Consider the following 18001-nt stretch of genomic DNA (forward strand, 5'->3'; position numbering starts at 1 on the left):
GTTTCCACGTGCAACTTTATGAGGAAATCACAAGACAAACTGTTTTTTGCTGCCGGTTCATTTAAACAAACTCACAAACTAACTAACTAACTAAATGAATGAATGAATAAATGAACACCACATGCACGGCTTCATAGGCAAGGTGCACTTCCTCCATGCTGCAGGTTTATAAGGCCTGTTTGCAACAGCGTCTCTCGCTTACGGCCATACCACCCTGAGAACGCCCGATCTCGTCTGATCTCGGAAGCTAAGCAGGGTCGGGCCTGGTTAGTACTTGGATGGGAGACCGCCTGGGAATACCAGGTGCCGTAAGCTTTTTGTCCCGGCAGGGGGTGCTGTTTCCACGTGCAACTTTATGAGGAAATCACAAGACAAACTGTTTTTTGCTGCCGGTTCATTTAAACAAACTCACAAACTAACTAACTAACTAACTAAATGAATGAATGAATGAATGAACACCACATGCACGGCTTCATAGGCAAGGTGCACTTCCTCCATGCTGCAGGTTTATAAGGCCTGTTTGCAACAGCGTCTCTCGCTTACGGCCATACCACCCTGAGAACGCCCGATCTCGTCTGATCTCGGAAGCTAAGCAGGGTCGGGCCTGGTTAGTACTTGGATGGGAGACCGCCTGGGAATACCAGGTGCCGTAAGCTTTTTGTCCCGGCAGGGGGTGCTGTTTCCACGTGCAACTTTATGAGGAAATCACAAGACAAACTGTTTTTTGCTGCCGGTTCATTTAAACAAACTCACAAACTAACTAACTAACTAACTAACTAAATGAATGAATGAATAAATGAACACCACATGCACGGCTTCATAGGCAAGGTGCACTTCCTCCATGCTGCAGGTTTATAAGGCCTGTTTGCAACAGCGTCTCTCGCTTACGGCCATACCACCCTGAGAACGCCCGATCTCATCTGATCTCGGAAGCTAAGCAGGGTCGGGCCTGGTTAGTACTTGGATGGGAGACCGCCTGGGAATACCAGGTGCCGTAAGCTTTTTGTCCCGGCAGGGGGTGCTGTTTCCACGTGCAACTTTGTGAGGAAATCACAAGACAAACTGTTTTTTGCTGCCGGTTCATTTAAACAAACTCACAAACTAACTAACTAACTAACTAAATGAATGAATGAATGAATGAATAAATGAACACCACATGCACGGCTTCATAGGCAAGGTGCACTTCCTCCATGCTGCAGGTTTATAAGGCCTGTTTGCAACAGCGTCTCTCGCTTACGGCCATACCACCCTGAGAACGCCCGATCTCGTCTGATCTCGGAAGCTAAGCAGGGTCGGGCCTGGTTAGTACTTGGATGGGAGACCGCCTGGGAATACCAGGTGCCGTAAGCTTTTTGTCCCGGCAGGGGTGCTGTTTCCACGTGCAACTTTGTGAGGAAATCACAAGACAAACTGTTTTTTGCTGCCGGTTCATTTAAACAAACTCACAAACTAACTAACTAACTAACTAAATGAATGAATGAATGAATGAATAAATGAACACCACATGCACGGCTTCATAGGCAAGGTGCACTTCCTCCATGCTGCAGGTTTATAAGGCCTGTTTGCAACAGCGTCTCTCGCTTACGGCCATACCACCCTGAGAACGCCCGATCTCGTCTGATCTCGGAAGCTAAGCAGGGTCGGGCCTGGTTAGTACTTGGATGGGAGACCGCCTGGGAATACCAGGTGCCGTAAGCTTTTTGTCCCGGCAGGGGTGCTTTTTCCACGTGCAACTTTGTGAGGAAATCACAAGACAAACTGTTTTTTGCTGGCGGTTCATTTAAACAAACTCACAAACTAACTAACTAACTAACTAAATGAATGAATGAATGAATGAATAAATGAACACCACATGCACGGCTTCATAGGCAAGGTGCACTTCCTCCATGCTGCAGGTTTATAAGGCCTGTTTGCAACAGCGTCTCTCGCTTACGGCCATACCACCCTGAGAACGCCCGATCTCGTCTGATCTCGGAAGCTAAGCAGGGTCGGGCCTGGTTAGTACTTGGATGGGAGACCGCCTGGGAATACCAGGTGCCGTAAGCTTTTTGTCCCGGCAGGGGGTGCTGTTTCCACGTGCAACTTTATGAGGAAATCACAAGACAAACTGTTTTTTGCTGCCGGTTCATTTAAACAAACTCACAAACTAACTAACTAACTAAATGAATGAATGAATAAATGAACACCACATGCACGGCTTCATAGGCAAGGTGCACTTCCTCCATGCTGCAGGTTTATAAGGCCTGTTTGCAACAGCGTCTCTCGCTTACGGCCATACCACCCTGAGAACGCCCGATCTCGTCTGATCTCGGAAGCTAAGCAGGGTCGGGCCTGGTTAGTACTTGGATGGGAGACCGCCTGGGAATACCAGGTGCCGTAAGCTTTTTGTCCCGGCAGGGGGTGCTGTTTCCACGTGCAACTTTATGAGGAAATCACAAGACAAACTGTTTTTTGCTGCCGGTTCATTTAAACAAACTCACAAACTAACTAACTAACTAACTAACTAAATGAATGAATGAATGAATGAACACCACATGCACGGCTTCATAGGCAAGGTGCACTTCCTCCATGCTGCAGGTTTATAAGGCCTGTTTGCAACAGCGTCTCTCGCTTACGGCCATACCACCCTGAGAACGCCCGATCTCGTCTGATCTCGGAAGCTAAGCAGGGTCGGGCCTGGTTAGTACTTGGATGGGAGACCGCCTGGGAATACCAGGTGCCGTAAGCTTTTTGTCCCGGCAGGGGGTGCTGTTTCCACGTGCAACTTTATGAGGAAATCACAAGACAAACTGTTTTTTGCTGCCGGTTCATTTAAACAAACTCACAAACTAACTAACTAACTAAATGAATGAATGAATAAATGAACACCACATGCACGGCTTCATAGGCAAGGTGCACTTCCTCCATGCTGCAGGTTTATAAGGCCTGTTTGCAACAGCGTCTCTCGCTTACGGCCATACCACCCTGAGAACGCCCGATCTCGTCTGATCTCGGAAGCTAAGCAGGGTCTGGCCTGGTTAGTACTTGGATGGGAGACCGCCTGGGAATACCAGGTGCCGTAAGCTTTTTGTCCCGGCAGGGGGTGCTGTTTCCACGTGCAACTTTATGAGGAAATCACAAGACAAACTGTTTTTTGCTGGCGGTTCATTTAAACAAACTCACAAACTAACTAACTAACTAACTAACTAAATGAATGAATGAATAAATGAACACCACATGCACGGCTTCATAGGCAAGGTGCACGTCCTCCATGCTGCAGGTTTATAAGGCCTGTTTGCAACAGCGTCTCTCGCTTACGGCCATACCACCCTGAGAACGCCCGATCTCGTCTGATCTCGGAAGCTAAGCAGGGTCGGGCCTGGTTAGTACTTGGATGGGAGACCGCCTGGGAATACCAGGTGCCGTAAGCTTTTTGTCCCGGCAGGGGGTGCTGTTTCCACGTGCAACTTTATGAGGAAATCACAAGACAAACTGTTTTTTGCTGCCGGTTCATTTAAACAAACTCACAAACTAACTAACTAACTAAATGAATGAATGAATAAATGAACACCACATGCACGGCTTCATAGGCAAGGTGCACTTCCTCCATGCTGCAGGTTTATAAGGCCTGTTTGCAACAGCGTCTCTCGCTTACGGCCATACCACCCTGAGAACGCCCGATCTCGTCTGATCTCGGAAGCTAAGCAGGGTCGGGCCTGGTTAGTACTTGGATGGGAGACCGCCTGGGAATACCAGGTGCCGTAAGCTTTTTGTCCCGGCAGGGGGTGCTGTTTCCACGTGCAACTTTATGAGGAAATCACAAGACAAACTGTTTTTTGCTGCCGGTTCATTTAAACAAACTCACAAACTAACTAACTAACTAAATGAATGAATGAATAAATGAACACCACATGCACGGCTTCATAGGCAAGGTGCACTTCCTCCATGCTGCAGGTTTATAAGGCCTGTTTGCAACAGCGTCTCTCGCTTACGGCCATACCACCCTGAGAACGCCCGATCTCGTCTGATCTCGGAAGCTAAGCAGGGTCGGGCCTGGTTAGTACTTGGATGGGAGACCGCCTGGGAATACCAGGTGCCGTAAGCTTTTTGTCCCGGCAGGGGGTGCTGTTTCCACGTGCAACTTTGTGAGGAAATCACAAGACAAACTGTTTTTTGCTGCCGGTTCATTTAAACAAACTCACAAACTAACTAACTAACTAACTAAATGAATGAATGAATGAATGAATAAATGAACACCACATGCACGGCTTCATAGGCAAGGTGCACTTCCTCCATGCTGCAGGTTTATAAGGCCTGTTTGCAACAGCGTCTCTCGCTTACGGCCATACCACCCTGAGAACGCCCGATCTCGTCTGATCTCGGAAGCTAAGCAGGGTCGGGCCTGGTTAGTACTTGGATGGGAGACCGCCTGGGAATACCAGGTGCCGTAAGCTTTTTGTCCCGGCAGGGGTGCTGTTTCCACGTGCAACTTTGTGAGGAAATCACAAGACAAACTGTTTTTTGCTGCCGGTTCATTTAAACAAACTCACAAACTAACTAACTAACTAACTAAATGAATGAATGAATGAATGAATAAATGAACACCACATGCACGGCTTCATAGGCAAGGTGCACTTCCTCCATGCTGCAGGTTTATAAGGCCTGTTTGCAACAGCGTCTCTCGCTTACGGCCATACCACCCTGAGAACGCCCGATCTCGTCTGATCTCGGAAGCTAAGCAGGGTCGGGCCTGGTTAGTACTTGGATGGGAGACCGCCTGGGAATACCAGGTGCCGTAAGCTTTTTGTCCCGGCAGGGGTGCTTTTTCCACGTGCAACTTTGTGAGGAAATCACAAGACAAACTGTTTTTTGCTGGCGGTTCATTTAAACAAACTCACAAACTAACTAACTAACTAACTAAATGAATGAATGAATGAATGAATAAATGAACACCACATGCACGGCTTCATAGGCAAGGTGCACTTCCTCCATGCTGCAGGTTTATAAGGCCTGTTTGCAACAGCGTCTCTCGCTTACGGCCATACCACCCTGAGAACGCCCGATCTCGTCTGATCTCGGAAGCTAAGCAGGGTCGGGCCTGGTTAGTACTTGGATGGGAGACCGCCTGGGAATACCAGGTGCCGTAAGCTTTTTGTCCCGGCAGGGGGTGCTGTTTCCACGTGCAACTTTATGAGGAAATCACAAGACAAACTGTTTTTTGCTGCCGGTTCATTTAAACAAACTCACAAACTAACTAACTAACTAAATGAATGAATGAATAAATGAACACCACATGCACGGCTTCATAGGCAAGGTGCACTTCCTCCATGCTGCAGGTTTATAAGGCCTGTTTGCAACAGCGTCTCTCGCTTACGGCCATACCACCCTGAGAACGCCCGATCTCGTCTGATCTCGGAAGCTAAGCAGGGTCGGGCCTGGTTAGTACTTGGATGGGAGACCGCCTGGGAATACCAGGTGCCGTAAGCTTTTTGTCCCGGCAGGGGGTGCTGTTTCCACGTGCAACTTTATGAGGAAATCACAAGACAAACTGTTTTTTGCTGCCGGTTCATTTAAACAAACTCACAAACTAACTAACTAACTAACTAACTAAATGAATGAATGAATGAATGAACACCACATGCACGGCTTCATAGGCAAGGTGCACTTCCTCCATGCTGCAGGTTTATAAGGCCTGTTTGCAACAGCGTCTCTCGCTTACGGCCATACCACCCTGAGAACGCCCGATCTCGTCTGATCTCGGAAGCTAAGCAGGGTCGGGCCTGGTTAGTACTTGGATGGGAGACCGCCTGGGAATACCAGGTGCCGTAAGCTTTTTGTCCCGGCAGGGGGTGCTGTTTCCACGTGCAACTTTATGAGGAAATCACAAGACAAACTGTTTTTTGCTGCCGGTTCATTTAAACAAACTCACAAACTAACTAACTAACTAAATGAATGAATGAATAAATGAACACCACATGCACGGCTTCATAGGCAAGGTGCACTTCCTCCATGCTGCAGGTTTATAAGGCCTGTTTGCAACAGCGTCTCTCGCTTACGGCCATACCACCCTGAGAACGCCCGATCTCGTCTGATCTCGGAAGCTAAGCAGGGTCTGGCCTGGTTAGTACTTGGATGGGAGACCGCCTGGGAATACCAGGTGCCGTAAGCTTTTTGTCCCGGCAGGGGGTGCTGTTTCCACGTGCAACTTTATGAGGAAATCACAAGACAAACTGTTTTTTGCTGGCGGTTCATTTAAACAAACTCACAAACTAACTAACTAACTAACTAACTAAATGAATGAATGAATAAATGAACACCACATGCACGGCTTCATAGGCAAGGTGCACGTCCTCCATGCTGCAGGTTTATAAGGCCTGTTTGCAACAGCGTCTCTCGCTTACGGCCATACCACCCTGAGAACGCCCGATCTCGTCTGATCTCGGAAGCTAAGCAGGGTCGGGCCTGGTTAGTACTTGGATGGGAGACCGCCTGGGAATACCAGGTGCCGTAAGCTTTTTGTCCCGGCAGGGGGTGCTGTTTCCACGTGCAACTTTATGAGGAAATCACAAGACAAACTGTTTTTTGCTGCCGGTTCATTTAAACAAACTCACAAACTAACTAACTAACTAAATGAATGAATGAATAAATGAACACCACATGCACGGCTTCATAGGCAAGGTGCACTTCCTCCATGCTGCAGGTTTATAAGGCCTGTTTGCAACAGCGTCTCTCGCTTACGGCCATACCACCCTGAGAACGCCCGATCTCGTCTGATCTCGGAAGCTAAGCAGGGTCGGGCCTGGTTAGTACTTGGATGGGAGACCGCCTGGGAATACCAGGTGCCGTAAGCTTTTTGTCCCGGCAGGGGGTGCTGTTTCCACGTGCAACTTTATGAGGAAATCACAAGACAAACTGTTTTTTGCTGCCGGTTCATTTAAACAAACTCACAAACTAACTAACTAACTAAATGAATGAATGAATAAATGAACACCACATGCACGGCTTCATAGGCAAGGTGCACTTCCTCCATGCTGCAGGTTTATAAGGCCTGTTTGCAACAGCGTCTCTCGCTTACGGCCATACCACCCTGAGAACGCCCGATCTCGTCTGATCTCGGAAGCTAAGCAGGGTCGGGCCTGGTTAGTACTTGGATGGGAGACCGCCTGGGAATACCAGGTGCCGTAAGCTTTTTGTCCCGGCAGGGGGTGCTGTTTCCACGTGCAACTTTATGAGGAAATCACAAGACAAACTGTTTTTTGCTGCCGGTTCATTTAAACAAACTCACAAACTAACTAACTAACTAAATGAATGAATGAATAAATGAACACCACATGCACGGCTTCATAGGCAAGGTGCACTTCCTCCATGCTGCAGGTTTATAAGGCCTGTTTGCAACAGCGTCTCTCGCTTACGGCCATACCACCCTGAGAACGCCCGATCTCGTCTGATCTCGGAAGCTAAGCAGGGTCGGGCCTGGTTAGTACTTGGATGGGAGACCGCCTGGGAATACCAGGTGCCGTAAGCTTTTTGTCCCGGCAGGGGGTGCTGTTTCCACGTGCAACTTTGTGAGGAAATCACAAGACAAACTGTTTTTTGCTGCCGGTTCATTTAAACAAACTCACAAACTAACTAACTAACTAACTAAATGAATGAATGAATAAATGAACACCACATGCACGGCTTCATAGGCAAGGTGCACTTCCTCCATGCTGCAGGTTTATAAGGCCTGTTTGCAACAGCGTCTCTCGCTTACGGCCATACCACCCTGAGAACGCCCGATCTCGTCTGATCTCGGAAGCTAAGCAGGGTCGGGCCTGGTTAGTACTTGGATGGGAGACCGCCTGGGAATACCAGGTGCCGTAAGCTTTTTGTCCCGGCAGGGGGTGCTGTTTCCACGTGCAACTTTATGAGGAAATCACAAGACAAACTGTTTTTTGCTGCCGGTTCATTTAAACAAACTCACAAACTAACTAACTAACTAACTAAATGAATGAATGAATGAATGAATAAATGAACACCACATGCACGGCTTCATAGGCAAGGTGCACTTCCTCCATGCTGCAGGTTTATAAGGCCTGTTTGCAACAGCGTCTCTCGCTTACGGCCATACCACCCTGAGAACGCCCGATCTCGTCTGATCTCGGAAGCTAAGCAGGGTCGGGCCTGGTTAGTACTTGGATGGGAGACCGCCTGGGAATACCAGGTGCCGTAAGCTTTTTGTCCCGGCAGGGGTGCTGTTTCCACGTGCAACTTTATGAGGAAATCACAAGACAAACTGTTTTTTGCTGCCGGTTCATTTAAACAAACTCACAAACTAACTAACTAACTAACTAACTAAATGAATGAATGAATAAATGAACACCACATGCACGGCTTCATAGGCAAGGTGCACTTCCTCCATGCTGCAGGTTTATAAGGCCTGTTTGCAACAGCGTCTCTCGCTTACGGCCATACCACCCTGAGAACGCCCGATCTCGTCTGATCTCGGAAGCTAAGCAGGGTCGGGCCTGGTTAGTACTTGGATGGGAGACCGCCTGGGAATACCAGGTGCCGTAAGCTTTTTGTCCCGGCAGGGGTGCTGTTTCCACGTGCAACTTTGTGAGGAAATCACAAGACAAACTGTTTTTTGCTGGCGGTTCATTTAAACAAACTCACAAACTAACTAACTAACTAACTAAATGAATGAATGAATGAATGAATAAATGAACACCACATGCACGGCTTCATAGGCAAGGTGCACTTCCTCCATGCTGCAGGTTTATAAGGCCTGTTTGCAACAGCGTCTCTCGCTTACGGCCATACCACCCTGAGAACGCCCGATCTCGTCTGATCTCGGAAGCTAAGCAGGGTCGGGCCTGGTTAGTACTTGGATGGGAGACCGCCTGGGAATACCAGGTGCCGTAAGCTTTTTGTCCCGGCAGGGGGTGCTGTTTCCACGTGCAACTTTATGAGGAAATCACAAGACAAACTGTTTTTTGCTGCCGGTTCATTTAAACAAACTCACAAACTAACTAACTAACTAACTAACTAAATGAATGAATGAATAAATGAACACCACATGCACGGCTTCATAGGCAAGGTGCACTTCCTCCATGCTGCAGGTTTATAAGGCCTGTTTGCAACAGCGTCTCTCGCTTACGGCCATACCACCCTGAGAACGCCCGATCTCGTCTGATCTCGGAAGCTAAGCAGGGTCGGGCCTGGTTAGTACTTGGATGGGAGACCGCCTGGGAATACCAGGTGCCGTAAGCTTTTTGTCCCGGCAGGGGTGCTGTTTCCACGTGCAACTTTGTGAGGAAATCACAAGACAAACTGTTTTTTGCTGGCGGTTCATTTAAACAAACTCACAAACTAACTAACTAACTAACTAAATGAATGAATGAATGAATGAATAAATGAACACCACATGCACGGCTTCATAGGCAAGGTGCACTTCCTCCATGCTGCAGGTTTATAAGGCCTGTTTGCAACAGCGTCTCTCGCTTACGGCCATACCACCCTGAGAACGCCCGATCTCGTCTGATCTCGGAAGCTAAGCAGGGTCGGGCCTGGTTAGTACTTGGATGGGAGACCGCCTGGGAATACCAGGTGCCGTAAGCTTTTTGTCCCGGCAGGGGGTGCTGTTTCCACGTGCAACTTTATGAGGAAATCACAAGACAAACTGTTTTTTGCTGCCGGTTCATTTAAACAAACTCACAAACTAACTAACTAACTAAATGAATGAATGAATAAATGAACACCACATGCACGGCTTCATAGGCAAGGTGCACTTCCTCCATGCTGCAGGTTTATAAGGCCTGTTTGCAACAGCGTCTCTCGCTTACGGCCATACCACCCTGAGAACGCCCGATCTCGTCTGATCTCGGAAGCTAAGCAGGGTCTGGCCTGGTTAGTACTTGGATGGGAGACCGCCTGGGAATACCAGGTGCCGTAAGCTTTTTGTCCCGGCAGGGGGTGCTGTTTCCACGTGCAACTTTATGAGGAAATCACAAGACAAACTGTTTTTTGCTGCCGGTTCATTTAAACAAACTCACAAACTAACTAACTAACTAACTAACTAAATGAATGAATGAATAAATGAACACCACATGCACGGCTTCATAGGCAAGGTGCACTTCCTCCATGCTGCAGGTTTATAAGGCCTGTTTGCAACAGCGTCTCTCGCTTACGGCCATACCACCCTGAGAACGCCCGATCTCGTCTGATCTCGGAAGCTAAGCAGGGTCGGGCCTGGTTAGTACTTGGATGGGAGACCGCCTGGGAATACCAGGTGCCGTAAGCTTTTTGTCCCGGCAGGGGTGCTTTTTCCACGTGCAACTTTGTGAGGAAATCACAAGACAAACTGTTTTTTGCTGCCGGTTCATTTAAACAAACTCACAAACTAACTAACTAACTAACTAAATGAATGAATGAATGAATGAATAAATGAACACCACATGCACGGCTTCATAGGCAAGGTGCACTTCCTCCATGCTGCAGGTTTATAAGGCCTGTTTGCAACAGCGTCTCTCGCTTACGGCCATACCACCCTGAGAACGCCCGATCTCGTCTGATCTCGGAAGCTAAGCAGGGTCGGGCCTGGTTAGTACTTGGATGGGAGACCGCCTGGGAATACCATGTGCCGTAAGCTTTTTGTCCCGGCAGGGGGTGCTGTTTCCACGTGCAACTTTATGAGGAAATCACAAGACAAACTGTTTTTTGCTGCCGGTTCATTTAAACAAACTCACAAACTAACTAACTAACTAAATGAATGAATGAATAAATGAACACCACATGCACGGCTTCATAGGCAAGGTGCACTTCCTCCATGCTGCAGGTTTATAAGGCCTGTTTGCAACAGCGTCTCTCGCTTACGGCCATACCACCCTGAGAACGCCCGATCTCGTCTGATCTCGGAAGCTAAGCAGGGTCGGGCCTGGTTAGTACTTGGATGGGAGACCGCCTGGGAATACCAGGTGCCGTAAGCTTTTTGTCCCGGCAGGGGGTGCTGTTTCCACGTGCAACTTTATGAGGAAATCACAAGACAAACTGTTTTTTGCTGCCGGTTCATTTAAACAAACTCACAAACTAACTAACTAACTAAATGAATGAATGAATAAATGAACACCACATGCACGGCTTCATAGGCAAGGTGCACTTCCTCCATGCTGCAGGTTTATAAGGCCTGTTTGCAACAGCGTCTCTCGCTTACGGCCATACCACCCTGAGAACGCCCGATCTCGTCTGATCTCGGAAGCTAAGCAGGGTCGGCCCTGGTTAGTACTTGGATGGGAGACCGCCTGGGAATACCAGGTGCCGTAAGCTTTTTGTCCCGGCAGGGGGTGCTGTTTCCACGTGCAACTTTATGAGGAAATCACAAGACAAACTGTTTTTTGCTGCCGGTTCATTTAAACAAACTCACAAACTAACTAACTAACTAAATGAATGAATGAATAAATGAACACCACATGCACGGCTTCATAGGCAAGGTGCACTTCCTCCATGCTGCAGGTTTATAAGGCCTGTTTGCAACAGCGTCTCTCGCTTACGGCCATACCACCCTGAGAACGCCCGATCTCGTCTGATCTCGGAAGCTAAGCAGGGTCGGGCCTGGTTAGTACTTGGATGGGAGACCGCCTGGGAATACCAGGTGCCGTAAGCTTTTTGTCCCGGCAGGGGGTGCTGTTTCCACGTGCAACTTTATGAGGAAATCACAAGACAAACTGTTTTTTGCTGCCGGTTCATTTAAACAAACTCACAAACTAACTAACTAACTAAATGAATGAATGAATAAATGAACACCACATGCACGGCTTCATAGGCAAGGTGCACTTCCTCCATGCTGCAGGTTTATAAGGCCTGTTTGCAACAGCGTCTCTCGCTTACGGCCATACCACCCTGAGAACGCCCGATCTCGTCTGATCTCGGAAGCTAAGCAGGGTCGGGCCTGGTTAGTACTTGGATGGGAGACCGCCTGGGAATACCAGGTGCCGTAAGCTTTTTGTCCCGGCAGGGGGTGCTGTTTCCACGTGCAACTTTATGAGGAAATCACAAGACAAACTGTTTTTTGCTGCCGGTTCATTTAAACAAACTCACAAACTAACTAACTAACTAACTAACTAAATGAATGAATGAATAAATGAACACCACATGCACGGCTTCATAGGCAAGGTGCACTTCCTCCATGCTGCAGGTTTATAAGGCCTGTTTGCAACAGCGTCTCTCGCTTACGGCCATACCACCCTGAGAACGCCCGATCTCGTCTGATCTCGGAAGCTAAGCAGGGTCGGGCCTGGTTAGTACTTGGATGGGAGACCGCCTGGGAATACCAGGTGCCGTAAGCTTTTTGTCCCGGCAGGGGGTGCTGTTTCCACGTGCAACTTTGTGAGGAAATCACAAGACAAACTGTTTTTTGCTGGCGGTTCATTTAAACAAACTCACAAACTAACTAACTAACTAACTAAATGAATGAATGAATAAATGAACACCACATGCACGGCTTCATAGGCAAGGTGCACTTCCTCCATGCTGCAGGTTTATAAGGCCTGTTTGCAACAGCGTCTCTCGCTTACGGCCATACCACCCTGAGAACGCCCGATCTCGTCTGATCTCGGAAGCTAAGCAGGGTCGGGCCTGGTTAGTACTTGGATGGGAGACCGCCTGGGAATACCAGGTGCCGTAAGCTTTTTGTCCCGGCAGGGGGTGCTGTTTCCACGTGCAACTTTATGAGGAAATCACAAGACAAACTGTTTTTTGCTGCCGGTTCATTTAAACAAACTCACAAACTAACTAACTAACTAAATGAATGAATGAATAAATGAACACCACATGCACGGCTTCATAGGCAAGGTGCACTTCCTCCATGCTGCAGGTTTATAAGGCCTGTTTGCAACAGCGTCTCTCGCTTACGGCCATACCACCCTGAGAACGCCCGATCTCGTCTGATCTCGGAAGCTAAGCAGGGTCGGGCCTGGTTAGTACTTGGATGGGAGACCGCCTGGGAATACCAGGTGCCGTAAGCTTTTTGTCCCGGCAGGGGGTGCTGTTTCCACGTGCAACTTTATGAGGAAATCACAAGACAAACTGTTTTTTGCTGGCGGTTCATTTAAACAAACTCACAAACTAACTAACTAACTAACTAAATGAATGAATGAATGAATGAATAAATGAACACCACATGCACGGCTTCATAGGCAAGGTGCACTTCCTCCATGCTGCAGGTTTATAAGGCCTGTTTGCAACAGCGTCTCTCGCTTACGGCCATACCACCCTGAGAACGCCCGATCTCGTCTGATCTCGGAAGCTAAGCAGGGTCGGGCCTGGTTAGTACTTGGATGGGAGACCGCCTGGGAATACCAGGTGCCGTAAGCTTTTTGTCCCGGCAGGGGTGCTGTTTCCACGTGCAACTTTGTGAGGAAATCACAAGACAAACTGTTTTTTGCTGGCGGTTCATTTAAACAAACTCACAAACTAACTAACTAACTAACTAAATGAATGAATGAATGAATGAATAAATGAACACCACATGCACGGCTTCATAGGCAAGGTGCACTTCCTCCATGCTGCAGGTTTATAAGGCCTGTTTGCAACAGCGTCTCTCGCTTACGGCCATACCACCCTGAGAACGCCCGATCTCGTCTGATCTCGGAAGCTAAGCAGGGTCGGGCCTGGTTAGTACTTGGATGGGAGACCGCCTGGGAATACCAGGTGCCGTAAGCTTTTTGTCCCGGCAGGGGGTGCTGTTTCCACGTGCAACTTTATGAGGAAATCACAAGACAAACTGTTTTTTGCTGCCGGTTCATTTAAACAAACTCACAAACTAACTAACTAACTAAATGAATGAATGAATAAATGAACACCACATGCACGGCTTCATAGGCAAGGTGCACTTCCTCCATGCTGCAGGTTTATAAGGCCTGTTTGCAACAGCGTCTCTCGCTTACGGCCATACCACCCTGAGAACGCCCGATCTCGTCTGATCTCGGAAGCTAAGCAGGGTCGGGCCTGGTTAGTACTTGGATGGGAGACCGCCTGGGAATACCAGGTGCCGTAAGCTTTTTGTCCCGGCAGGGGTGCTGTTTCCACGTGCAACTTTGTGAGGAAATCACAAGACAAACTGTTTTTTGCTGGCGGTTCATTTAAACAAACTCACAAACTAACTAACTAACTAACTAAATGAATGAATGAATGAATGAATAAATGAACACCACATGCACGGCTTCATAGGCAAGGTGCACTTCCTCCATGCTGCAGGTTTATAAGGCCTGTTTGCAACAGCGTCTCTCGCTTACGGCCATACCACCCTGAGAACGCCCGATCTCGTCTGATCTCGGAAGCTAAGCAGGGTCGGGCCTGGTTAGTACTTGGATGGGAGACCGCCTGGGAATACCAGGTGCCGTAAGCTTTTTGTCCCGGCAGGGGGTGCTGTTTCCACGTGCAACTTTATGAGGAAATCACAAGACAAACTGTTTTTTGCTGCCGGTTCATTTAAACAAACTCACAAACTAACTAACTAACTAAATGAATGAATGAATAAATGAACACCACATGCACGGCTTCATAGGCAAGGTGCACTTCCTCCATGCTGCAGGTTTATAAGGCCTGTTTGCAACAGCGTCTCTCGCTTACGGCCATACCACCCTGAGAACGCCCGATCTCGTCTGATCTCGGAAGCTAAGCAGGGTCGGGCCTGGTTAGTACTTGGATGGGAGACCGCCTGGGAATACCAGGTGCCGTAAGCTTTTTGTCCCGGCAGGGGGTGCTGTTTCCACGTGCAACTTTATGAGGAAATCACAAGACAAACTGTTTTTTGCTGCCGGTTCATTTAAACAAACTCACAAACTAACTAACTAACTAACTAACTAAATGAATGAATGAATAAATGAACACCACATGCACGGCTTCATAGGCAAGGTGCACTTCCTCCATGCTGCAGGTTTATAAGGCCTGTTTGCAACAGCGTCTCTCGCTTACGGCCATACCACCCTGAGAACGCCCGATCTCGTCTGATCTCGGAAGCTAAGCAGGGTCGGGCCTGGTTAGTACTTGGATGGGAGACCGCCCGGGAATACCAGGTGCCGTAAGCTTTTTGTCCCGGCAGGGGGTGCTGTTTCCACGTGCAACTTTATGAGGAAATCACAAGACAAACTTATTTTTGCTGCCGGTTCATTTAAACAAACTCACAAACTAACTAACTAACTAACTAACTAAATGAATGAATGAATAAATGAACACCACATGCACGGCTTCATAGGCAAGGTGCACTTCCTCCATGCTGCAGGTTTATAAGGCCTGTTTGCAACAGCGTCTCTCGCTTACGGCCATACCACCCTGAGAACGCCCGATCTCGTCTGATCTCGGAAGCTAAGCAGGGTCGGGCCTGGTTAGTACTTGGATGGGAGACCGCCTGGGAATACCAGGTGCCGTAAGCTTTTTGTCCCGGCAGGGGTGCTGTTTCCACGTGCAACTTTGTGAGGAAATCACAAGACAAACTGTTTTTTGCTGCCGGTTCATTTAAACAAACTCACAAACTAACTAACTAACTAACTAAATGAATGAATGAATGAATGAATAAATGAACACCACATGCACGGCTTCATAGGCAAGGTGCACTTCCTCCATGCTGCAGGTTTATAAGGCCTGTTTGCAACAGCGTCTCTCGCTTACGGCCATACCACCCTGAGAACGCCCGATCTCGTCTGATCTCGGAAGCTAAGCAGGGTCGGGCCTGGTTAGTACTTGGATGGGAGACCGCCTGGGAATACCAGGTGCCGTAAGCTTTTTGTCCCGGCAGGGGGTGCTGTTTCCACGTGCAACTTTATGAGGAAATCACAAGACAAACTGTTTTTTGCTGCCGGTTCATTTAAACAAACTCACAAACTAACTAACTAACTAACTAACTAAATGAATGAATGAATAAATGAACACCACATGCACGGCTTCATAGGCAAGGTGCACTTCCTCCATGCTGCAGGTTTATAAGGCCTGTTTGCAACAGCGTCTCTCGCTTACGGCCATACCACCCTGAGAACGCCCGATCTCGTCTGATCTCGGAAGCTAAGCAGGGTCGGGCCTGGTTAGTACTTGGATGGGAGACCGCCTGGGAATACCAGGTGCCGTAAGCTTTTTGTCCCGGCAGGGGTGCTGTTTCCACGTGCAACTTTGTGAGGAAATCACAAGACAAACTGTTTTTTGCTGGCGGTTCATTTAAACAAACTCACAAACTAACTAACTAACTAACTAAATGAATGAATGAATGAATGAATAAATGAACACCACATGCACGGCTTCATAGGCAAGGTGCACTTCCTCCATGCTGCAGGTTTATAAGGCCTGTTTGCAACAGCGTCTCTCGCTTACGGCCATACCACCCTGAGAACGCCCGATCTCGTCTGATCTCGGAAGCTAAGCAGGGTCGGGCCTGGTTAGTACTTGGATGGGAGACCGCCTGGGAATACCAGGTGCCGTAAGCTTTTTGTCCCGGCAGGGGGTGCTGTTTCCACGTGCAACTTTATGAGGAAATCACAAGACAAACTGTTTTTTGCTGCCGGTTCATTTAAACAAACTCACAAACTAACTAACTAACTAAATGAATGAATGAATAAATGAACACCACATGCACGGCTTCATAGGCAAGGTGCACTTCCTCCATGCTGCAGGTTTATAAGGCCTGTTTGCAACAGCGTCTCTCGCTTACGGCCATACCACCCTGAGAACGCCCGATCTCGTCTGATCTCGGAAGCTAAGCAGGGTCGGGCCTGGTTAGTACTTGGATGGGAGACCGCCTGGGAATACCAGGTGCCGTAAGCTTTTTGTCCCGGCAGGGGGTGCTGTTTCCACGTGCAACTTTATGAGGAAATCACAAGACAAACTGTTTTTTGCTGCCGGTTCATTTAAACAAACTCACAAACTAACTAACTAACTAACTAACTAAATGAATGAATGAATAAATGAACACCACATGCACGGCTTCATAGGCAAGGTGCACTTCCTCCATGCTGCAGGTTTATAAGGCCTGTTTGCAACAGCGTCTCTCGCTTACGGCCATACCACCCTGAGAACGCCCGATCTCGTCTGATCTCGGAAGCTAAGCAGGGTCGGGCCTGGTTAGTACTTGGATGGGAGACCGCCTGGGAATACCAGGTGCCGTAAGCTTTTTGTCCCGGCAGGGGTGCTGTTTCCACGTGCAACTTTGTGAGGAAATCACAAGACAAACTGTTTTTTGCTGGCGGTTCATTTAAACAAACTCACAAACTAACTAACTAACTAACTAAATGAATGAATGAATGAATGAATAAATGAACACCACATGCACGGCTTCATAGGCAAGGTGCACTTCCTCCATGCTGCAGGTTTATAAGGCCTGTTTGCAACAGCGTCTCTCGCTTACGGCCATACCACCCTGAGAACGCCCGATCTCGTCTGATCTCGGAAGCTAAGCAGGGTCGGGCCTGGTTAGTACTTGGATGGGAGACCGCCTGGGAATACCAGGTGCCGTAAGCTTTTTGTCCCGGCAGGGGGTGCTGTTTCCACGTGCAACTTTATGAGGAAATCACAAGACAAACTGTTTTTTGCTGCCGGTTCATTTAAACAAACTCACAAACTAACTAACTAACTAAATGAATGAATGAATAAATGAACACCACATGCACGGCTTCATAGGCAAGGTGCACTTCCTCCATGCTGCAGGTTTATAAGGCCTGTTTGCAACAGCGTCTCTCGCTTACGGCCATACCACCCTGAGAACGCCCGATCTCGTCTGATCTCGGAAGCTAAGCAGGGTCGGGCCTGGTTAGTACTTGGATGGGAGACCGCCTGGGAATACCAGGTGCCGTAAGCTTTTTGTCCCGGCAGGGGGTGCTGTTTCCACGTGCAACTTTATGAGGAAATCACAAGACAAACTGTTTTTTGCTGCCGGTTCATTTAAACAAACTCACAAACTAACTAACTAACTAACTAACTAAATGAATGAATGAATAAATGAACACCACATGCACGGCTTCATAGGCAAGGTGCACTTCCTCCATGCTGCAGGTTTATAAGG

General features: G+C 48.2%; 52 non-coding genes across 52 annotated transcripts; all 52 read left to right on the forward strand.

The window, feature by feature from the left end:
* Positions 1-196: 196 nt before the first annotated feature.
* LOC142878080 (5S ribosomal RNA) lies at positions 197-315 on the forward strand. Its single transcript, XR_012924362.1, has one exon. It is a non-coding gene; the product is annotated as a 5S ribosomal RNA (ribosomal RNA).
* Positions 316-537: 222 nt separating this feature from the next.
* LOC142878082 (5S ribosomal RNA) lies at positions 538-656 on the forward strand. The gene has a single exon (XR_012924364.1). It is a non-coding gene; the product is annotated as a 5S ribosomal RNA (ribosomal RNA).
* A 226-nt stretch (positions 657-882) lies between these two features.
* Positions 883-1001, forward strand: LOC142878087 (5S ribosomal RNA). Its single transcript, XR_012924369.1, has one exon. It is a non-coding gene; the product is annotated as a 5S ribosomal RNA (ribosomal RNA).
* A 230-nt stretch (positions 1002-1231) lies between these two features.
* On the forward strand, positions 1232-1350 carry LOC142878083 (5S ribosomal RNA). Its single transcript, XR_012924365.1, has one exon. It is a non-coding gene; the product is annotated as a 5S ribosomal RNA (ribosomal RNA).
* Positions 1351-1579: 229 nt separating this feature from the next.
* LOC142878084 (5S ribosomal RNA) lies at positions 1580-1698 on the forward strand. The gene has a single exon (XR_012924366.1). It is a non-coding gene; the product is annotated as a 5S ribosomal RNA (ribosomal RNA).
* A 229-nt stretch (positions 1699-1927) lies between these two features.
* LOC142878085 (5S ribosomal RNA) lies at positions 1928-2046 on the forward strand. Its single transcript, XR_012924367.1, has one exon. It is a non-coding gene; the product is annotated as a 5S ribosomal RNA (ribosomal RNA).
* A 218-nt stretch (positions 2047-2264) lies between these two features.
* Positions 2265-2383, forward strand: LOC142878086 (5S ribosomal RNA). Its single transcript, XR_012924368.1, has one exon. It is a non-coding gene; the product is annotated as a 5S ribosomal RNA (ribosomal RNA).
* Positions 2384-2609: 226 nt separating this feature from the next.
* LOC142878088 (5S ribosomal RNA) lies at positions 2610-2728 on the forward strand. The gene has a single exon (XR_012924370.1). It is a non-coding gene; the product is annotated as a 5S ribosomal RNA (ribosomal RNA).
* A 218-nt stretch (positions 2729-2946) lies between these two features.
* Positions 2947-3065, forward strand: LOC142878466 (5S ribosomal RNA). The gene has a single exon (XR_012924733.1). It is a non-coding gene; the product is annotated as a 5S ribosomal RNA (ribosomal RNA).
* A 226-nt stretch (positions 3066-3291) lies between these two features.
* Positions 3292-3410, forward strand: LOC142878089 (5S ribosomal RNA). The gene has a single exon (XR_012924371.1). It is a non-coding gene; the product is annotated as a 5S ribosomal RNA (ribosomal RNA).
* A 218-nt stretch (positions 3411-3628) lies between these two features.
* On the forward strand, positions 3629-3747 carry LOC142878090 (5S ribosomal RNA). Its single transcript, XR_012924372.1, has one exon. It is a non-coding gene; the product is annotated as a 5S ribosomal RNA (ribosomal RNA).
* A 218-nt stretch (positions 3748-3965) lies between these two features.
* LOC142878091 (5S ribosomal RNA) lies at positions 3966-4084 on the forward strand. The gene has a single exon (XR_012924373.1). It is a non-coding gene; the product is annotated as a 5S ribosomal RNA (ribosomal RNA).
* Positions 4085-4314: 230 nt separating this feature from the next.
* LOC142878092 (5S ribosomal RNA) lies at positions 4315-4433 on the forward strand. The gene has a single exon (XR_012924374.1). It is a non-coding gene; the product is annotated as a 5S ribosomal RNA (ribosomal RNA).
* Positions 4434-4662: 229 nt separating this feature from the next.
* On the forward strand, positions 4663-4781 carry LOC142878094 (5S ribosomal RNA). Its single transcript, XR_012924376.1, has one exon. It is a non-coding gene; the product is annotated as a 5S ribosomal RNA (ribosomal RNA).
* A 229-nt stretch (positions 4782-5010) lies between these two features.
* On the forward strand, positions 5011-5129 carry LOC142878095 (5S ribosomal RNA). The gene has a single exon (XR_012924377.1). It is a non-coding gene; the product is annotated as a 5S ribosomal RNA (ribosomal RNA).
* A 218-nt stretch (positions 5130-5347) lies between these two features.
* Positions 5348-5466, forward strand: LOC142878096 (5S ribosomal RNA). The gene has a single exon (XR_012924378.1). It is a non-coding gene; the product is annotated as a 5S ribosomal RNA (ribosomal RNA).
* A 226-nt stretch (positions 5467-5692) lies between these two features.
* LOC142878097 (5S ribosomal RNA) lies at positions 5693-5811 on the forward strand. Its single transcript, XR_012924379.1, has one exon. It is a non-coding gene; the product is annotated as a 5S ribosomal RNA (ribosomal RNA).
* A 218-nt stretch (positions 5812-6029) lies between these two features.
* On the forward strand, positions 6030-6148 carry LOC142878467 (5S ribosomal RNA). The gene has a single exon (XR_012924734.1). It is a non-coding gene; the product is annotated as a 5S ribosomal RNA (ribosomal RNA).
* A 226-nt stretch (positions 6149-6374) lies between these two features.
* LOC142878098 (5S ribosomal RNA) lies at positions 6375-6493 on the forward strand. Its single transcript, XR_012924380.1, has one exon. It is a non-coding gene; the product is annotated as a 5S ribosomal RNA (ribosomal RNA).
* Positions 6494-6711: 218 nt separating this feature from the next.
* Positions 6712-6830, forward strand: LOC142878099 (5S ribosomal RNA). The gene has a single exon (XR_012924381.1). It is a non-coding gene; the product is annotated as a 5S ribosomal RNA (ribosomal RNA).
* Positions 6831-7048: 218 nt separating this feature from the next.
* LOC142878100 (5S ribosomal RNA) lies at positions 7049-7167 on the forward strand. Its single transcript, XR_012924382.1, has one exon. It is a non-coding gene; the product is annotated as a 5S ribosomal RNA (ribosomal RNA).
* Positions 7168-7385: 218 nt separating this feature from the next.
* On the forward strand, positions 7386-7504 carry LOC142878102 (5S ribosomal RNA). Its single transcript, XR_012924383.1, has one exon. It is a non-coding gene; the product is annotated as a 5S ribosomal RNA (ribosomal RNA).
* Positions 7505-7726: 222 nt separating this feature from the next.
* Positions 7727-7845, forward strand: LOC142878103 (5S ribosomal RNA). Its single transcript, XR_012924384.1, has one exon. It is a non-coding gene; the product is annotated as a 5S ribosomal RNA (ribosomal RNA).
* Positions 7846-8075: 230 nt separating this feature from the next.
* On the forward strand, positions 8076-8194 carry LOC142878104 (5S ribosomal RNA). Its single transcript, XR_012924385.1, has one exon. It is a non-coding gene; the product is annotated as a 5S ribosomal RNA (ribosomal RNA).
* A 225-nt stretch (positions 8195-8419) lies between these two features.
* LOC142878106 (5S ribosomal RNA) lies at positions 8420-8538 on the forward strand. Its single transcript, XR_012924387.1, has one exon. It is a non-coding gene; the product is annotated as a 5S ribosomal RNA (ribosomal RNA).
* Positions 8539-8767: 229 nt separating this feature from the next.
* LOC142878107 (5S ribosomal RNA) lies at positions 8768-8886 on the forward strand. The gene has a single exon (XR_012924388.1). It is a non-coding gene; the product is annotated as a 5S ribosomal RNA (ribosomal RNA).
* Positions 8887-9112: 226 nt separating this feature from the next.
* On the forward strand, positions 9113-9231 carry LOC142878108 (5S ribosomal RNA). Its single transcript, XR_012924389.1, has one exon. It is a non-coding gene; the product is annotated as a 5S ribosomal RNA (ribosomal RNA).
* A 229-nt stretch (positions 9232-9460) lies between these two features.
* On the forward strand, positions 9461-9579 carry LOC142878109 (5S ribosomal RNA). The gene has a single exon (XR_012924390.1). It is a non-coding gene; the product is annotated as a 5S ribosomal RNA (ribosomal RNA).
* A 218-nt stretch (positions 9580-9797) lies between these two features.
* LOC142878468 (5S ribosomal RNA) lies at positions 9798-9916 on the forward strand. The gene has a single exon (XR_012924735.1). It is a non-coding gene; the product is annotated as a 5S ribosomal RNA (ribosomal RNA).
* A 226-nt stretch (positions 9917-10142) lies between these two features.
* LOC142878110 (5S ribosomal RNA) lies at positions 10143-10261 on the forward strand. Its single transcript, XR_012924391.1, has one exon. It is a non-coding gene; the product is annotated as a 5S ribosomal RNA (ribosomal RNA).
* A 229-nt stretch (positions 10262-10490) lies between these two features.
* LOC142878442 (5S ribosomal RNA) lies at positions 10491-10609 on the forward strand. The gene has a single exon (XR_012924710.1). It is a non-coding gene; the product is annotated as a 5S ribosomal RNA (ribosomal RNA).
* A 218-nt stretch (positions 10610-10827) lies between these two features.
* LOC142878111 (5S ribosomal RNA) lies at positions 10828-10946 on the forward strand. The gene has a single exon (XR_012924392.1). It is a non-coding gene; the product is annotated as a 5S ribosomal RNA (ribosomal RNA).
* Positions 10947-11164: 218 nt separating this feature from the next.
* On the forward strand, positions 11165-11283 carry LOC142878422 (5S ribosomal RNA). The gene has a single exon (XR_012924690.1). It is a non-coding gene; the product is annotated as a 5S ribosomal RNA (ribosomal RNA).
* Positions 11284-11501: 218 nt separating this feature from the next.
* LOC142878112 (5S ribosomal RNA) lies at positions 11502-11620 on the forward strand. The gene has a single exon (XR_012924393.1). It is a non-coding gene; the product is annotated as a 5S ribosomal RNA (ribosomal RNA).
* Positions 11621-11838: 218 nt separating this feature from the next.
* LOC142878113 (5S ribosomal RNA) lies at positions 11839-11957 on the forward strand. Its single transcript, XR_012924394.1, has one exon. It is a non-coding gene; the product is annotated as a 5S ribosomal RNA (ribosomal RNA).
* Positions 11958-12183: 226 nt separating this feature from the next.
* On the forward strand, positions 12184-12302 carry LOC142878114 (5S ribosomal RNA). Its single transcript, XR_012924395.1, has one exon. It is a non-coding gene; the product is annotated as a 5S ribosomal RNA (ribosomal RNA).
* A 222-nt stretch (positions 12303-12524) lies between these two features.
* On the forward strand, positions 12525-12643 carry LOC142878115 (5S ribosomal RNA). Its single transcript, XR_012924396.1, has one exon. It is a non-coding gene; the product is annotated as a 5S ribosomal RNA (ribosomal RNA).
* A 218-nt stretch (positions 12644-12861) lies between these two features.
* Positions 12862-12980, forward strand: LOC142878117 (5S ribosomal RNA). Its single transcript, XR_012924398.1, has one exon. It is a non-coding gene; the product is annotated as a 5S ribosomal RNA (ribosomal RNA).
* Positions 12981-13210: 230 nt separating this feature from the next.
* LOC142878118 (5S ribosomal RNA) lies at positions 13211-13329 on the forward strand. The gene has a single exon (XR_012924399.1). It is a non-coding gene; the product is annotated as a 5S ribosomal RNA (ribosomal RNA).
* Positions 13330-13558: 229 nt separating this feature from the next.
* On the forward strand, positions 13559-13677 carry LOC142878119 (5S ribosomal RNA). Its single transcript, XR_012924400.1, has one exon. It is a non-coding gene; the product is annotated as a 5S ribosomal RNA (ribosomal RNA).
* Positions 13678-13895: 218 nt separating this feature from the next.
* On the forward strand, positions 13896-14014 carry LOC142878120 (5S ribosomal RNA). Its single transcript, XR_012924401.1, has one exon. It is a non-coding gene; the product is annotated as a 5S ribosomal RNA (ribosomal RNA).
* Positions 14015-14243: 229 nt separating this feature from the next.
* On the forward strand, positions 14244-14362 carry LOC142878121 (5S ribosomal RNA). Its single transcript, XR_012924402.1, has one exon. It is a non-coding gene; the product is annotated as a 5S ribosomal RNA (ribosomal RNA).
* A 218-nt stretch (positions 14363-14580) lies between these two features.
* LOC142878122 (5S ribosomal RNA) lies at positions 14581-14699 on the forward strand. The gene has a single exon (XR_012924403.1). It is a non-coding gene; the product is annotated as a 5S ribosomal RNA (ribosomal RNA).
* A 226-nt stretch (positions 14700-14925) lies between these two features.
* LOC142878196 (5S ribosomal RNA) lies at positions 14926-15044 on the forward strand. Its single transcript, XR_012924474.1, has one exon. It is a non-coding gene; the product is annotated as a 5S ribosomal RNA (ribosomal RNA).
* Positions 15045-15270: 226 nt separating this feature from the next.
* LOC142878123 (5S ribosomal RNA) lies at positions 15271-15389 on the forward strand. The gene has a single exon (XR_012924404.1). It is a non-coding gene; the product is annotated as a 5S ribosomal RNA (ribosomal RNA).
* A 229-nt stretch (positions 15390-15618) lies between these two features.
* Positions 15619-15737, forward strand: LOC142878124 (5S ribosomal RNA). The gene has a single exon (XR_012924405.1). It is a non-coding gene; the product is annotated as a 5S ribosomal RNA (ribosomal RNA).
* Positions 15738-15963: 226 nt separating this feature from the next.
* Positions 15964-16082, forward strand: LOC142878125 (5S ribosomal RNA). The gene has a single exon (XR_012924406.1). It is a non-coding gene; the product is annotated as a 5S ribosomal RNA (ribosomal RNA).
* Positions 16083-16311: 229 nt separating this feature from the next.
* Positions 16312-16430, forward strand: LOC142878126 (5S ribosomal RNA). The gene has a single exon (XR_012924407.1). It is a non-coding gene; the product is annotated as a 5S ribosomal RNA (ribosomal RNA).
* Positions 16431-16648: 218 nt separating this feature from the next.
* On the forward strand, positions 16649-16767 carry LOC142878128 (5S ribosomal RNA). Its single transcript, XR_012924409.1, has one exon. It is a non-coding gene; the product is annotated as a 5S ribosomal RNA (ribosomal RNA).
* Positions 16768-16993: 226 nt separating this feature from the next.
* Positions 16994-17112, forward strand: LOC142878129 (5S ribosomal RNA). The gene has a single exon (XR_012924410.1). It is a non-coding gene; the product is annotated as a 5S ribosomal RNA (ribosomal RNA).
* Positions 17113-17341: 229 nt separating this feature from the next.
* LOC142878130 (5S ribosomal RNA) lies at positions 17342-17460 on the forward strand. Its single transcript, XR_012924411.1, has one exon. It is a non-coding gene; the product is annotated as a 5S ribosomal RNA (ribosomal RNA).
* Positions 17461-17678: 218 nt separating this feature from the next.
* Positions 17679-17797, forward strand: LOC142878131 (5S ribosomal RNA). Its single transcript, XR_012924412.1, has one exon. It is a non-coding gene; the product is annotated as a 5S ribosomal RNA (ribosomal RNA).
* The last annotated feature ends 204 nt before the right edge of the window (positions 17798-18001 follow it).

This window comes from Nelusetta ayraudi, unplaced genomic scaffold (genome assembly GCF_046127955.1).
Source record: "Nelusetta ayraudi isolate G7.1 ecotype Tasmania unplaced genomic scaffold, CSIRO-AGI_Nayr_v1 ptg000135l, whole genome shotgun sequence".
Lineage (NCBI taxonomy): Eukaryota > Metazoa > Chordata > Actinopteri > Tetraodontiformes > Monacanthidae > Nelusetta > Nelusetta ayraudi.